Source organism: Dendrobates tinctorius, unplaced genomic scaffold (assembly GCF_039654945.1).
Source record: "Dendrobates tinctorius isolate UK_male_01 unplaced genomic scaffold, ASM3965494v1 ptg000008l, whole genome shotgun sequence".
In the NCBI taxonomy this organism is placed as follows: domain Eukaryota; kingdom Metazoa; phylum Chordata; class Amphibia; order Anura; family Dendrobatidae; genus Dendrobates; species Dendrobates tinctorius.
In genome coordinates this window covers 41972939-41988114 of record NW_027361676.1, presented here as the reverse complement: position 1 = coordinate 41988114, position 15176 = coordinate 41972939, and the positions used below count along the sequence as shown (strand labels likewise).

The following is a 15176-nucleotide window of genomic DNA, read 5'->3' as shown; positions in this document are numbered from 1 at the left end:
CTGGATGAAAACCTCTTCCAGAGTGCTCAGGACCTCAGACTTGGCCGAAGGTTCACCTTCCAATAAGACAATGACCCTGAGCACACAGCTAAAATAACACAGGACTGGCTTCAGAACAACTCTGTGACCATTCTTGACTGGCCCAGCCAGAGCCTTGACCAAAACCCAATTGAGCATCTCTAGAGAGACCTGAAAAATGGCCGTCCACCAACATTCACCACCCAACCCGACGGAACTGGGGAGGATCTGCAAGGAAGAATGGCAGAGAGATCCAGGTGTGAAAAACTTGTTGGATAATTCCCAAGAAGACTCATGACTGTACTAGCTCAAAAGGGTGCTTCTACTCAATACTGAGCAAAGGGTCTGAATACTTAAACTGAAATATCACAGTCATTTCTTTTTTAATAAATTTGCAAAAATTTCTACTTTTCTGTTTTTTTTCCAGTGAAGATGGGGTGCAGAATGTACATTAATGAGAAAAAAAATGAACTTTTTTAAATTTACCAAATGGCTGCAATGAAACAGTGAAAAATTTAAAGGAGTCTGAATACTTTCCGTACCCACTGTATCCTATATACAGGAGGAGATGACAAATTGTCACTGTATGTGCAATATAATCATTGTAATTTGTTATAACTAACCAGTTAGTTACTATGCCCGGGAAACGCCGGGTTCTTCAACTAGTAAAACATAAAAATTACAAATGTAAATCAAAATTAATATCCCATGTAGGTCTGGAATTCTAATGATATTCAAAATCAAACTGGATAATCAAATTACAGGCTGATCCAACTTCAGTGGAAATGCCTTAAAGGTACTGTCACACTAAGCGATATCGCTAGCATTATCGCTATAACTTGTGACGTTATAGTGATATTGCTAGCGATATCGCTGTGTGTGATACTTACCTACAACCCGCTGCTTATCGCTGATCGCACGAGAACGTCCAGGACTGTTTCTCGTCGTCAGCTTCCTGCGGCGCTACCTGTGGAGAGACGAGCGATGAGCGTGGACGCGGGCGGGAGGACGCAGGATCGCCTGGTGTGACAGGTAAGTAGCGACTCCCGTCCCCAGCGATGTCGCTAGTGAGATCTGCCTGTGTGGCAGCTCACTAGCGACCACTTAGCGATGTACCAGCGATCCTGACCGCGTCATATCGCTGGTCGGGATCACTGGTACATCGCTAAGTGTGACAGTACCTTAAGGCAAGGAACTCCTGGGCATGGTCCTGATGAGGCGGCGGATGTTCTCCGGAGGAATCTCCTCCCAGACCTGGATTAAAGCATCATTCAACTCCTGGGCAGTCTGTGGTGCAACGTGGCGTTGGTGGATGGAACGAGACATCATGTGCTTGATTGGATTCCTGTCTGGGGAATGTGCTTGTAACTCCAAGTCAATCACACTTCTGTGAAATCAACCTGTCCAGTTATGAAGCAAAACACATTGTGAATCAATTTCTCCTGCTGCTGTGCAAATAGAACAGACAACAGGTAGAAATGATAGGCAATTAGAAAGACACCCCCTATAAAGGAGTGATTCTGCAGAGGGTGACCACAGACCATTTCTCTGTTCTCATCCTTTTTGGCCGTTTTGGTCACTTTTGAATTTTGTCATTGCTCTAACCCCTAGTCGTACAGTAGCAACCCACAGAAGTTGCTTTGGTAGTGCAGCTCATCCAAGATGGCACATCAATGCGAGCTGTGGCAAGAAGGGTAGCTGTGTCTGTCAGCACAGTCTTCACTGCATGGAGCAGATACCAGGAGACAGACCAGTGCATCAGGAGATGTGGAGGGGGCCGTGGGAGGGCATCAACCCAGCAGCAGGACCGCTATCTCCTCCTGTGTGCAAGGAGAAACGGGATGAGCGGTGCCAGAGCACTGCATAATGATCTCAAGCAGGCCATTAACATCTATGTTTCTGCTCAAAGTGTCGGAAACAGACTCCATGAGGGTGGTATGAGGACCCACCATCCACAAGTGGGTGTTGAGCTTACAGCCCAACACCGTGTAGGGCGATTGGCATTTGCCAGGGAACACCAAGTTTGGCAGTTTCGACAGTGGCACCCTGTGCTCTTCACGGATGAGAGCACTTTCTTACCGAGCATATATGACAGATGTGACAGTCTGGAGACACCGTGGTCAACGTTCTGCTGCCTGCATCTATTCCAGCATGATCCATTTGGCAGTGGATCAGTAATGGTGTGGGGAGGCATTTCTTTGGAGGGCCGCACAGCCATCCATATGCTAGCCAGAGGTACCGGGATGAGATCCTCAGACCTATTGTCAGACCATATGCAGGTGCCGTGGGCCCTGGGTTCCTTCTGATGCATGACAATGCTAGGCCTCATGTGGCTGAAGTGTGTCAGCGGTTCCTGCATGATGAAGGCAATGATGCTATGGACTGACCTGCCGATTCTCCAGACCTGAATCCAATCGAGCACATCTGGGACATCATGTCTTGTTGCAGCCAACAACACCACGCTACAACACAGACTGTCCAGGAGTTGACTGATGCTTTAATACAGGTCTGGGAGAGGGATCATCCACTGCCTCATGAAGACCATGCCCAGGCATTGTAGGGAGGCACGTGGAGGCCACACACACTAATGAGCATAACTTCCTTGTATTGGGGTATTTCCACTGGAGTTGGATCAGTCTGTAAATTGATTATTCCATTTGATTTTGAGTATTAATCCAAATCCAGACCTCCATGGGACATTAATCATTTTTGTGTTTTATTGTTCTTAACACATTCCACTATGTAATGAATAAACATTTGCAACTGGGATATTTCACTCAGTGATATCTAGGATGTTGTATTTAAGGCTATGTGCGCATGTTGCGGTTTTGCTTGCGGAAATTTCTGCGTGGTTTCTGCATCTCTTGGGTGTGTTTTTTATGTGGATTTCATGTGTTTTTGAGGCGGATTTGTACGTAGCTTTGTTAGCTAAATAAAGATTAATGCAAAAAAAAATAATAAATTTTTAAAGTCCAACCTCTATTGATGATATGCTTCAACCAAGATCGGCTCTATTCTAGATTCTCCGCCCACACACTCTTCCTCCTTCTGACATCATTTCCTCTTACAAATCTGCTGCGCTTTTGGCAGCAAATCCACAAATCTTTTTACACCTGCTTTTTTGCTGCAGATTTGAGTGACTCAATGGAAGTCAATGGGTGAAAAACACTGCAGATCCGCAAAAAGAATTGACATGCTGCGGAAAATAAAACGCTACGAATCAGAATGGAATTTTCTGCAACATGTGCATAACAATTCTGGATTCTCACTAATTAACCTTGCTTTAGGAATCCTTTGCGTTTTTGGCGCAATTCGGCGCAGAAAAACACGGCGCGGAAACGCAACAAATCTGCATCGTAGCCTTAAGCCCCCGTCACACACAGCGAGATCGCTAGCGAGATCGCTGCTGAGTCACAGGTTTTGTGACAACAGCGATCTCACCAGCGAGATCGCTGTGTGTGACAGCTATCATCGACCGGCCCCCCTGCCAGGTATCGCTGATCGTTCATGAAAGGTCAGGACTTTTATTGGGTCGTTGGTCTCCCGCTGGCCAGCACGCATCGCTGTGTGTGGCAGGCGGGAGAGCAACGACCAGCGATCAGCTAGCTGGTAACCAAGGTACACATCGGGTATCTAAGTGCCGCGCGCCGCTTAGAAACCCGATGTGTACCTTGGTTACCAGCTCCCTGCATCAGCACGCTGGTAACTAACGTACACAGCGACGAGCCCGCTCGGCGATCCTGACAAGTTGATATCGTTGTCGGGATCGCTGGTGCGTCGCTATGTGTGACGGGGCCCTTAGTGTTCCATTTTTTCGAGCAGTAGACTTGTCATCCGATTGTCCCATTCCTGATTTTGGCTTACAAATACAGAGGTTAATTACTGACCCAATACTGAATGTGTGAACGTGACCTAAAGCTGTATCTACAAGAAGTGTGTATGCAGGCCCCGCTAATTTAGACAGCAGGTTTATATTACTGAATTTCTGACAAAAAATACGATCCCTTCCTACCATGATGACAACTAGGGGCTAAAGCTACAGTAAGGCTGTGTGACCACAATGATTTTTTGACACTGTGTATTTTGGCTGCATCAAAAAGGCAGAGTTCCAGCAAAGTGGATGGGATTTATAGAAATCTCCTGCCCACTGTGGTTTATTTTTTCCTCTGCGTAAACGGACCTGTGCAGACTTGAAATCCGCAACATGTCAACTTTTCGTGCAAGTACGCTGAGTTTTCTGTGCAGATTTTTCCCAAATAATTGCACTAGATGAGTAAATTCCACAGGTAAAAACGTGCTTTTTTTGTTGCTTTTCCGCATTGAAAACGCATATAATCCACACATGACTATCAATTCAGTTATCAAAAATAAAATACCAGGAAGAATAAAAAAAAAAAAAAGAAAAAAAAAAAAGGCAGCTTTATTTAAAAGTCGTGGAGCCCTTGCTGAAGAATGGGGCTACATGCCGATATCATGAAGCCTGAGAGCTCTAATTACATCAGTGACAGACGTAAACTCACCAGGTGTCACGCAACTTGTAGGAAAGGCTAAGTGCAGCACAAAGAGATAAGGGAAAGGGAACCAAACACTAGGGAAGGGGGGAGTGGAGACACCTAGGCAGATCTAACGTCACCCTGTCTGCCCTATCGTCCCTATATAGGTTCTACACCTATCGCCAAGCAGGATACCTAATCCCTGCCTCACCCTGGTGATAAGCCCTGCACCAGGAAGGATAGGATAAGCACTAGTCAATCCCCACTACCACTAAAGACAGATGGGATACACAAACAAGCTTGAGTAGACTTAGAAAAACGCAGACATCCACCAGCAACGCCAAGGAGGAAACTAGTCGACTGCGATAGCACCAAGTCGCAACAAGGAACTGGAAATAGAAATATCAACTGCAACTCCCAGCAACAAGCTGGGAGTTATAAATACACCAGTTCAGGTGTGTTAGCTAGAGCCAGGGGAGGTTGCCACTGGGTCTTAAAGTCAGAAGGCCCAGGAAGAAGTCTGCAAAACAAACTGCTGAGACCATCTGCAGTCAGAAGCAGAGCGACAGTCTGCAGTCAGATGCAGAGCGGCGGTCTGTAGCCTCTGACACACCCGCGACACCCGGGTTTACTTGGAGTTACCCTATTTTTAACCGCTCTCACCCAGTAATATAAGACTGTGATCCACTTTCTGGGAAAGGAAGCTAGAAAATGTGTAGAGATAGGCTAAAGCTAAAGTATTAAAAAAAAAAAAAAAAATATCTTCCTGTATTCTTAGCATCCACACACTGCACAGCCCTGTACTAGGTTCTGACACCATCTAGAGCAAGGAAATAATGAGTGGCGGCGCCGGAACGTAGCGTGCAGCAGCGCCGGGACACTGTGGTGTCCAGGGCCTCCCGAGAATCAGCATGGAGGTAACCAAAAGGTTCAGTAATCAAGACGTTTATCATACAAGGGACATTCACATCAATTATTTAAATGTAATTATTTTAAAAACAGTCCATAGCATCAAAATCAATCATTTACAGTGCTGAGCTATTTATTGAGCCTTGTCTGTGGTCTGATATAACATTACAGTTATTACAGGTGGCCTGAAAATATTTTGATGATTGTGTGCACCTGTTTGATCGACAGTTCGGACCAGCGGAATCCCTGCACCACGGACACACTGTGCGCTCCCGATGCTGCTAGATCAGACAGGTTGGCCTCTGCAGCGTTGGAATAGGACAGGAACACTGAAGCCGGCGGGATCAGGAGCCAACAGGGCGCTCCAACGCCGTATCAGTTCTATTGGAAAGAGCTTGTAAGCACTCCACGATTGGTCATCGCCGATAGACTGCAGCGTCAGCCACTTACCTAGGAAACAAGCCAAACAATAAAATCATGAATTCCTCCATTCTTGAGAACAGATGGGATTTTTGATAACAAGTACACTGCAAAGTTGATAGCATTGCAAATGCTTGTAAAACTATACAGAAAAATATGAAAATGACCCTTTAACCCTATCGCGACATAAGACATAGTTACGTCATATGTCGTGTACCTGACACTGAAGCAGGCTCACAAGCCAAACTTGTGTATTTCCCAGCAGATGATGGCTGATTTAGTCAACCATCATGTGCCTTCGATAGCCATGGGTGGAGCAGAGCTCCGTCTGTGGCTGTTAACCCATTAAATGCCGCTATCAATCTCTAACAGCGGTATTTTACACACGCCAGCAGAGGGTACGTAATTCCACGCAGCCGTTATGCGATTGCGAGGTGCGGATGGGTCCTGGGAAGCATGGCATTTAGCTGGCGGTCATAGGAGATTGTGATTTTCTCTATACACAGCAGTATATAGTAAAAAATATATACAGTAAAAAAAAAAAGTTTAAAAAAAATCTGAAAAAATAAAAAATGCAAAAGTTGAAGTTGCCCCACTTTTGTCCCATTTAAAAAAAAAAAAAAAAAAAAAAAAAAAAAATTAAAAAGCACATCAAAATATTAAATTAATCTGATTGTTAAACGGCGTAACGAGGGAACAAGATTCAGACATTTTGCTTTTCTATTCTGGCAGCCGCAACATTGAAATAAAATGCAGTAAGAGGCAATCAAAACATTGCAGCGTCCCCAAGATGGTAACAGTAAGAGTCAGTTTAGGGCGCAAAAAATAATCACACAGCCCAAATCCTGAAAAGTGAAAACGTTACTCAAAAACACCGGATGTATTAACTATGCACATGGCGCAGCGACAGCTGCCAGGGGCTGCAGAACAGCACTTATTGTTGGTAGATGCTCTGCAGGACCTGGCAGCAGATGCTACACTGTGAAAGGAGCTCATAAGGGCTAATGCATGGGGGCTGGGGTGGGACAGGTGTCCTCCCCCACTGAGCTCATGTAGATAACAGAGGAACAAAAACAATATTAAAAACTGGATGCCACGATGAGTTACTGTCATCAATGGCTGCGCTCATTCCAGGCACTTTCCTAGTTCTCCTCTTCATCTCTCACTTACACAGGTCCCAGTAAGGAGACAAGACATTCCTATTGACTTCTATGGGGAAAAGAAAGTTGTCCAGCCCGCATTAGCAGGAGGCAGCAGAGTGTGGCCGTCAGGTACAGCACCTGCACAGCCTGCTGTTAGGGAACTAATGGCAGCTGCTCTGCGGCACCTGGCAGCCTCCCCAGACCTACACCCCGCTCCACCTGAGGACTCCCGCCGCAGTGTGAGATGGAGACGTCCCGGGCCTCCTACCTGCTCTGGGTGTCCGGGGGCGCCGCCTGCTCCCCCGGCCGCAGTATGCCGCATCCTCCTCTTCCTCGGCTTTGTGCTCTATGCACGGAAGGAGACAGTGGTCGTCGGCGGCGAGGCGTCAGACGGGGGGGAGTAGTGTGCACACTATGTGCTCCTGTGCTTCACTCCACCTGCGGGGGGAGGAGCCGCACATCCGGCCCAGCTTCCGGGCAGCTGCTGAAGCTGTTGCTAGGGTGGGGTGGGTGTTGCTAGGGAAGGCCTCATCCATCAGCTGAGTGCTGGAAGGGGGACGTGATGGCAGCAGACGTGGGACTGAGCACACGCCTCGTCCTTCTGCATCCACGGGGTGTGCGCTGTAGTGTCCTGACGGGATTGTCAGTCACCACAGAAACCACAAGTGGAAGTCATCAACCAGTGTCATTATGGCGCCAGTGACCCTAAAATAAAAGTCCTAAATACATATCCCATATCTGTACCTGCAGCTTGGGCATACCTCCCAACCGTCCCGATTTTGACCCACCCCACCTGCTGTCCCGCCCAGGAATCTATTTTTCCCAGCACTGCACTGAGATAAGCCACACGCAACCCCCCATGCACCCCGTCCTCGCCCTCCCGGAGAGACCCACCGCAGCCCCTCACAGCCAGCAATGACGTCACTAGGCTGCTGTGTGCGCACAGGACCTGTGACGAGTCACAGGAGGGGAGGAGTCAGGGGTCACATGATCAGGGGCCTCAGTGTATGCAGGACTCTGCTGTGCTGGTTGTCATGGTGCTGGATGAGGGAAAATTTAGGTGTGGGGTCAGGTGGGGTTTAAAGGGTGGATGTAGCAGAGCTGTGTATGTACAAGGTGTATGGAGCGGAGCCGCGTGTGTACGAGGTGTACAGAGCAGAGCCGTGTGTGTACGAGGTGTACGGAGCAGAGCCACGTGTGTACGAGATGTACGGAGCGGAACCATGTGTGTACGAGGTGTACGGAGCGGAGCCGTGTGTGTATGAGGTGTACGGAGTGTACCCATGTGTGTGCGAGGTGTATGGAGCGGAGCTGTGTGTGTACAAGGCGTACGGAGTGGAGCTGCGTGTGTACGAGGTGTACGGAACAGAGCTGTGTACAAGGTGTACGGAGCGGAGCAGTGTGCGTAAGGGGTTTGCGGAGTGGAGCTGTTTGTGTACGAAGTGTACGGAGCGGAGCCGCGTATGTACGGGGTGTGCGGATCGGAGCCGCGTGTGTACGAGGTGTACGGAGCGGTGCCGCGTGTGTACGAGGTGAACGGAGTGGAGCCACATATGTACGGGGTGTGCGGAGCTGCGTATGTATGAGGTGTACGGAGCGGAGTCACGTGTGTATGAGGTGTACCAAGCGGAGCCGTGTATGTACGAGGTGTACGGAGTGGAGCCATTTATGCGCGAGGTGTACGAGGCATACAAAGCGGAATTGTGTGTATGAGGTGTGCGGAGCCGTGCGTGTACAAGGTGTATGGTGGGGAGCATTTATACCTCCCAACCTTCCAGGATCCAGCGGAACAGTCCCGATTTTGAGAGAGAGTCTGCCCCACTGCCCCAGCCAGGAGCTTACTTTTCCCACGGACACAGGAGTACACGGCAGAGCCCTGAGGAGCACTTTAAAATTTGCACGTCACGTTCCACCAGAAGTGACATGCTAGAAGCTGGCCAGAAATTAGGTAATTTCGGGAGAAGATTGTGACAGAACCATGGAGGCACTTCAGAGAATGCTTCAGATCCATCACTGTGTCCTCCTCCAACAGTGCAGACAGCGGGATCGCCTTGGAATCAGGGATGCCGGCCATGTGAGCGGATCATGATATGTCCTGCAGCGGGAGGCTCAGGTGGGCACTTCAATGGGAGCCTGGCTGCTATAGTATCTTTATAGATTCTTTCTTTCCTTCTCTCTGTTTATTTCTCTCTCTCTCTGTTCTTTCTTTCTCTGTTCTTTCTTTCTCTCTCTAATCTTTCTTTTTTTTCTTTCTCTCTCCCCTCTTTCTTTCTCTCTCTAATCTTTCTTTCTTTCTCTGTACTTTCTTTCTCTCTCTCTGTTCTTCCTTTCACTCTCTCTCTGTTCTTTGTTTCTCGCTCTCTGTTCTTTCTCTCTCTGTTCTCTTTCTTTCGCTCTGTTTTCTTTATTTCTCTCTCTGTTCTTTCTTTCCTCTCTTTCTCTCTCTGTTCTTTTTCTTTCTTTCTCTCTCTGTTCTGTCTTCTTTCTCTCTCTCTCTGTTCTTTCTTTCTTTCTTTCTTTCCCATCTTTATTTCTTTCTCTCTCTTTCTCTCTGGTCTTTCTTTCTCTCGCTGATCTTTCTTTCCCTTCTTTCTCTCTCTCTGTTCTTTATTTCTTTCCCCTCTTACTTTCTCTGTCCCTCTCTGTTCTTTCTTTCCCCTCTTTCTTTTTTTCTCTCTCTGTTCTTTTTTTCTGTCTACTCTTTCTTTCTCTCTGTTGTTTTTATTTCTTCTTTCTTTCAATCTGTTTTTTCTTTCTCCTCTTTCTTTCTCTCTTTGTTCTTTCTTTCTTTCCCCTCTTTCCCCCTTTCTTTCTTTCCTTCCCCTATTTCTTTCTCTTTCGCTCTGTTTTCTCTCTCTAATCTTTCTTTCTTTCTCTCTTTCTTTCTTTCTTTCTTTCTTTCTTTGTTCTTCCTTTCTCTCTCTTTCTTTCTCTCTGTTCTTTATTTCTTTCTCTCTGTTTTCTCTCTGTTCTTTCTTTCTCTTTCTTTCCTCTCTTTCTTTCTTTCTCTCTCTGCTCTCTCTTTCTTTCCCCTCTTTCTTTATTTCTTAACTAGAGAAGTGCTCTATTTAAAAGCTCATGTTAAAATCGCATTGCAGTCTGATAGCAATCGCACTGCATTCTGATGTTACTCGGTGCTAGGTGTGAAAAATCTGATTGTACTTGCACAAAAAACACATGACACTTGCCTGACAATTGCATTACACTCGTCCGACCCTCCTGCATCAAAATTGGACCATTTTTTAAATCGCTAGTGTGTCTTTGCCCTAAATGAGGTATTGGTGTGGGTTCAGTCATTGCTCTGAGACTACACAGTGGCGGCTGTGACCCCGACACTGACTGACACTGGCTCTGCATCGGGGTGGCTGTCAGGGCGGAGGGAGGGTTATACAATGGCAGCTGTGACCCAGTGACTGACTGACACTGGCTCTGCATTGTGGCGGCTGTCAGTCGGTGGAGGGACGGTTATACAGTGGCGGCTGTGACCCCGACACTGACTGACACTGGCTCTACATTGGGGCGGCTGTCAGTCAGAGCGGGGGGGGGGCGGTTATACAGTGGTAGCTGTGACCCTGACACAGACAGACACTGGCTCTGCATTGGGGTGGCTGTCAGTCAGGGCGGAGGGATGGTTATCCAGTGGTGGCTGTGACCTCGCCACTGACTGACACTGGCTCTGCTTTGGGTCGGCTGTCAGTCAGGGCGGAGGGACGGTTATACAGTGGCGGCTGTGACCCCAGCACTCACTAACACTGGCTCTGCATTGGGGCAGCTGTCAGGGTGGAGGGACGGTTATACAGTGGCGACTGTGACCCCGCCACAGACTGACACTGGCTCTGCATTGGGGCGGCTGTCAGTCAGGGCGGAGGGACGGTTAAACAGTGGCAGCTGTGACCCCTGCACTGACTGACACTGGCTCTGCATTGGGGCGGCTGTCAGGGCGGCGGGACGGTTATATAGTGGCGGTTGTGACCCCGGCACTGACTGATACTGGCTCTGCATTGGGGCGGCTGTCAGTCAGGGCAGAGGGACGGTTATACAGTGGCAGCTGTGACCACGGCACTGGCTGACACTGGCTCTGCATTGGGGCGGCTGTAAGTCAGGGCGGCGGGACGGTTATACAGTGGCGGCTGTGACCCCGATACTGACTGACACTGACTCTGCATTGGGGCGGCTGTCAGTCAGGGCGGAGGGACGGTTATACAGTGGCAGCAGTGACCCCGACACTGACTGACACTGGCTCTGCATTGGGGCGGCTGTCAGTCAGGGCGGCGGGACGGTTATACAGTGGCAGCTGTGACCCCGACACTGACTGACACTGGTTCTGTATTGGCGCAGCTGTCAGTCATGGCGGAAGGATGGTTCAACAGTGGCGGTTGTGACCCCGGCACTGACTGATACTGGCTCTGCATTGGGGCGGCTGTCAGTCAGGGCAGAGGGAAGGTTATACAGTGGCAGCTGTGATCACGGCACTAACTGACACTGGCTCTGCTTTGGGGCGTCTGTCAGTCAGGGCGGGGGGACGGTTATACAGTGGCAGCTGTGACCCTGACACTGACTGACACTGGCTCTGCAATGGGGCGGCTGTAAGTCAGGGCGGAGGGACGGTTATACAGTGGCGGTTGTGACCCCGGCACTGACTGACACTGGCTCTGCATTGGGGCGGCTGTCAGTCAGGGCGGAGGAATGGATATACAGTGGCAGCTGTGACCCCGACACTGACTGACACTGGCCCTGCATTGGGGCGGCTGTCAGTCAGGGCGGAGGAACGGGTATACAGTGGCAGCTGTTACACCGACACTGACTGACACTGGCTCTGCACTGGGGCGGCTGTCAGTCAGGGAGGAGGAACGGGTATAGAGTGGCAGCTGTGACCCCCGACACTGACTGACACTGGCTCTGCATTGGGCCGCTTTCAGTCAGGGCGGAGGGACGGTTATACAGTGGCAGCTGTGACCCTGACACGGACTGACACTGGCTCTGCATTGGGCCGCTTTCAGTCAGGGCGGAGGGACGGTTATACAGTGGCGGCTGTGACCCCGGCACTGACGGACACTGGCTCTGCATTGGGGCGACTGTCAGTCAGGGCGGAGGGACGGTTATACAGTGGCGGCTGTGACCCCTGCACTGACTGACACTGGCTGTGCATTGGGGAGGCTGTCAGGGCGGCGGGACGGTTATACAGTGGCAGTTGTGACCCCTGCACTGACTGACACTGGCTCTGCATTGGGGCGGCTGTCAGGGTGGCGGGACGGTTATACAGTGGCGGTTGTGACCCCGGCACTGACTGATACTGGCTCTGCATTGGGGCGGCTGTCAGTCAGGGCAGAGGGACGGTTATACATTGGTGGCTGTGACCACGGCACTGACTGACTCTGGCTCTGCATTGGGGCGGCTGTAAGTCAGGGTGGCGGGACGGTTATACAGTGGCAGCTATGACCCCGACACTGACTGACACTGGCTCTGCATTGGGGCGGCTGTCAGTCAGGGCGGCAGGACGGTTATACAGTGGCGGTTGTGACCCCGGCACTGACTGACACTGGCTCTGCATTGGGGCAGCTGTCAGTCAGGGCGGAAGGATGGTTCAACAGTGGCAGCTGTGACCACGGCACTGATTGACACTGGCTCTGCATTGGGGCGGCTGTCTGTCAGGGCGGAGGGACGGTTATACAGTGGCGGCTGTGACCCCGGCACTGACTGACACTGGCTCTGCATTGGGGTGGCTGTCAGTCAGGGCGGAGGGATGGTTATCCAGTGGCGGCTGTGACCCCAGCACTCACTAACACTGGCTCTGCATTGGGGCAGCTGTCAGTCAGGGTGGAGGGACGGTTATACAGTGGCGACTGTGACCCCGCCACAGACTGACACTGGCTCTGCATTGGGGCGGCTGTCAGTCAGGGCGGAGGGACGGTTAAACAGTGGCAGCTGTGACCCCTGCACTGACTGACACTGGCTCTGCATTGGGGCGGCTGTCAGGGCGGCGGGACGGTTATACAGTGGCGGTTGTGACCCCGGCACTGACTGATACTGGCTCTGCATTGGGGCGGCTGTCAGTCAGGGCGGAGGGACGGTTATACAGTGGCAGCTGTGACCCCGACACTGACTGACACTGGCTCTGCATTGGGGCGGCTGTCAGTCTGGGCGGCGGGACGGTTATACAGTGGCGGTTGTGACCCCGACACTGACTGACACTGGCTCTGCATTGAGACGGCTGTCTGTCAGGGTGGAGGGAAGGTTATACAGTGGCAGCTGTGACCCCGACACTGACTGACACTGGCTCTGTATTGGCGCAGCTGTCAGTCAGGGCGGAAGGATGGTTCAACAGTGGCGGTTGTGACCCCGACACGGACTGATACTGGCTCTGCATTGGGGCGGCTGTCAGTCAGGGCAGAGGGAAGGTTATACAGTGGCAGCTGTGATCACGGCACTAACTGACACTGGCTCTGCTTTGGGGCGTCTGTCAGTCAGGGCGGGGGGGACGGTTATACAGTGGCAGCTGTGACCCTGACACTGACTGACACTGGCTCTGCAATGGGGCGGCTGTAAGTCAGGGCGGACGGACGGTTATACAGTGGCGGTTGTGACCCCGGCACTGACTGACACTGGCCCTGCATTGGGGCGGCTGTCAGTCAGGGCGGAGGAATGGATATACAGTGGCAGCTGTGACCCCGACACTGACTGACACTGGCCCTGCATTGGGGCGGCTGTCAGTCAGGGCGGAGGAACGGGTATACAGTGGCAGCTGTGACCCCGACACTGACTGACACTGGCTCTGCATTGGGCCGCTTTCAGTCAGGGCGGAGGGACGGTTATACAGTGGCAGCTGTGACCCCGACACAGACTGACACTGGCTCTGCATTGGGCCGCTTTCAGTCAGGGCGGAGGGACAGTTATACAGTGGCGGCTGTGACCCCGGCACTGACGGACACTGGCTCTGCATTGGGGCGACTGTCAGTCAGGGCGGAGGGACGGTTATACAGTGGCGGCTGTGACCCCTGCACTGACTGACACTAGCTGTGCATTGGGGAGGCTGTCAGGGCGGCGGGACGGTTATACAGTGGCAGTTGTGACCCCTGCACTGACTGACACTGGCTCTGCATTGGGGCGGCTGTCAGGGTGGCGGGACGGTTATACAGTGGCGGTTGTGACCCCGGCACTGACTGATACTGGCTCTGCATTGGGGCGGCTGTCAGTCAGGGCAGAGGGACGGTTATACATTGGCGGCTGTGACCACGGCACTGACTGACTCTGGCTCTGCATTGGGGCGGCTGTAAGTCAGGGTGGCGGGACGGTTATACAGTGGCGGTTGTGACCCCGGCACTGACTGACACTGGCTCTGCATTGGGGCAGCTGTCAGTCAGGGCGGAAGGATGGTTCAACAGTGGCAGCTGTGACCACGGCACTGACTGACACTGGCTCTGCATTGGGGCGGCTGTCTGTCAGGGCGGAGGGACGGTTATACAGTGGCGGCTGTGACCCCGGCACTGACTGACACTGGCTCTGCATTGGGGTGGCTGTCAGTCAGGGCGGAGGGATGGTTATCCAGTGGTGGCTGTGACCTCGCCACTGACTGACACTGGATCTGCATTGGGTCGGCTGTCAGTCAGGGCGGAGGGACGGTTATACAGTGGCGGCTGTGACCCCAGCACTCACTAACACTGGCTCTGCATTGGGGCAGCTGTCAGTCAGGGTGGAGGGACGGTTACACAGTGGCGACTGTGACCCCGCCACAGACTGACACTGGCTCTGCATTGGGGCGGCTTTCAGTCAGGGCGGAGGGACGGTTAAACAGTGGCAGCTGTGACCCCTGCACTGACTGACACTGGCTCTGCATTGGGGCGGCTGTCAGGGCGGCGGGACGGTTATACAGTGGCGGTTGTGACCCCGGCACTGACTGATACTGGCTCTGCATTGGGGCGGCTGTCAGTCAGGGCGGCAGGACGGTTATACAGTGGCGGTTGTGACCCCGACACTGACTGACACTGGCTCTGCATTGAGACGGCTGTCTGTCAGGGTGGAGGGAAGGTTATACAGTGGCAGCTGTGACCCCAACACTGACTGACACTGGCTCTGTATTGGCGCAGCTGTCAGTCAGGGCGGAAGGATGGTTCAACAGTGGCGGTTGTGACCCCGACACGGACTGATACTGGCTCTGCATTGGGGCGGCTGTCAGTCAGGGCAGAGGGAAGGTTAT

General features: G+C 51.5%; 1 protein-coding gene across 3 annotated transcripts in view; it reads right to left on the bottom strand.

Annotated features, from left to right (window-relative positions):
- The window catches only part of CLCN3 (chloride voltage-gated channel 3), a 158790-nt gene extending 151340 nt beyond the window's left edge, over positions 1-7450 (bottom strand). Inside the window, exons 1-2 of one of the 3 annotated variants that reach the window (XM_073577234.1) lie at positions 7251-7450; positions 5634-5801 (exon numbers count right to left, since the gene is read on the bottom strand). The gene's annotated coding sequence lies outside the window, so the exon portion shown is untranslated. The remainder of the gene's footprint in view (positions 1-5633; positions 5802-7250) is intronic. The other 2 variants (XM_073577230.1, XM_073577252.1) reach the window with 2 other exon arrangements.
- Between the last annotated feature and the right edge of the window lie 7726 nt (positions 7451-15176).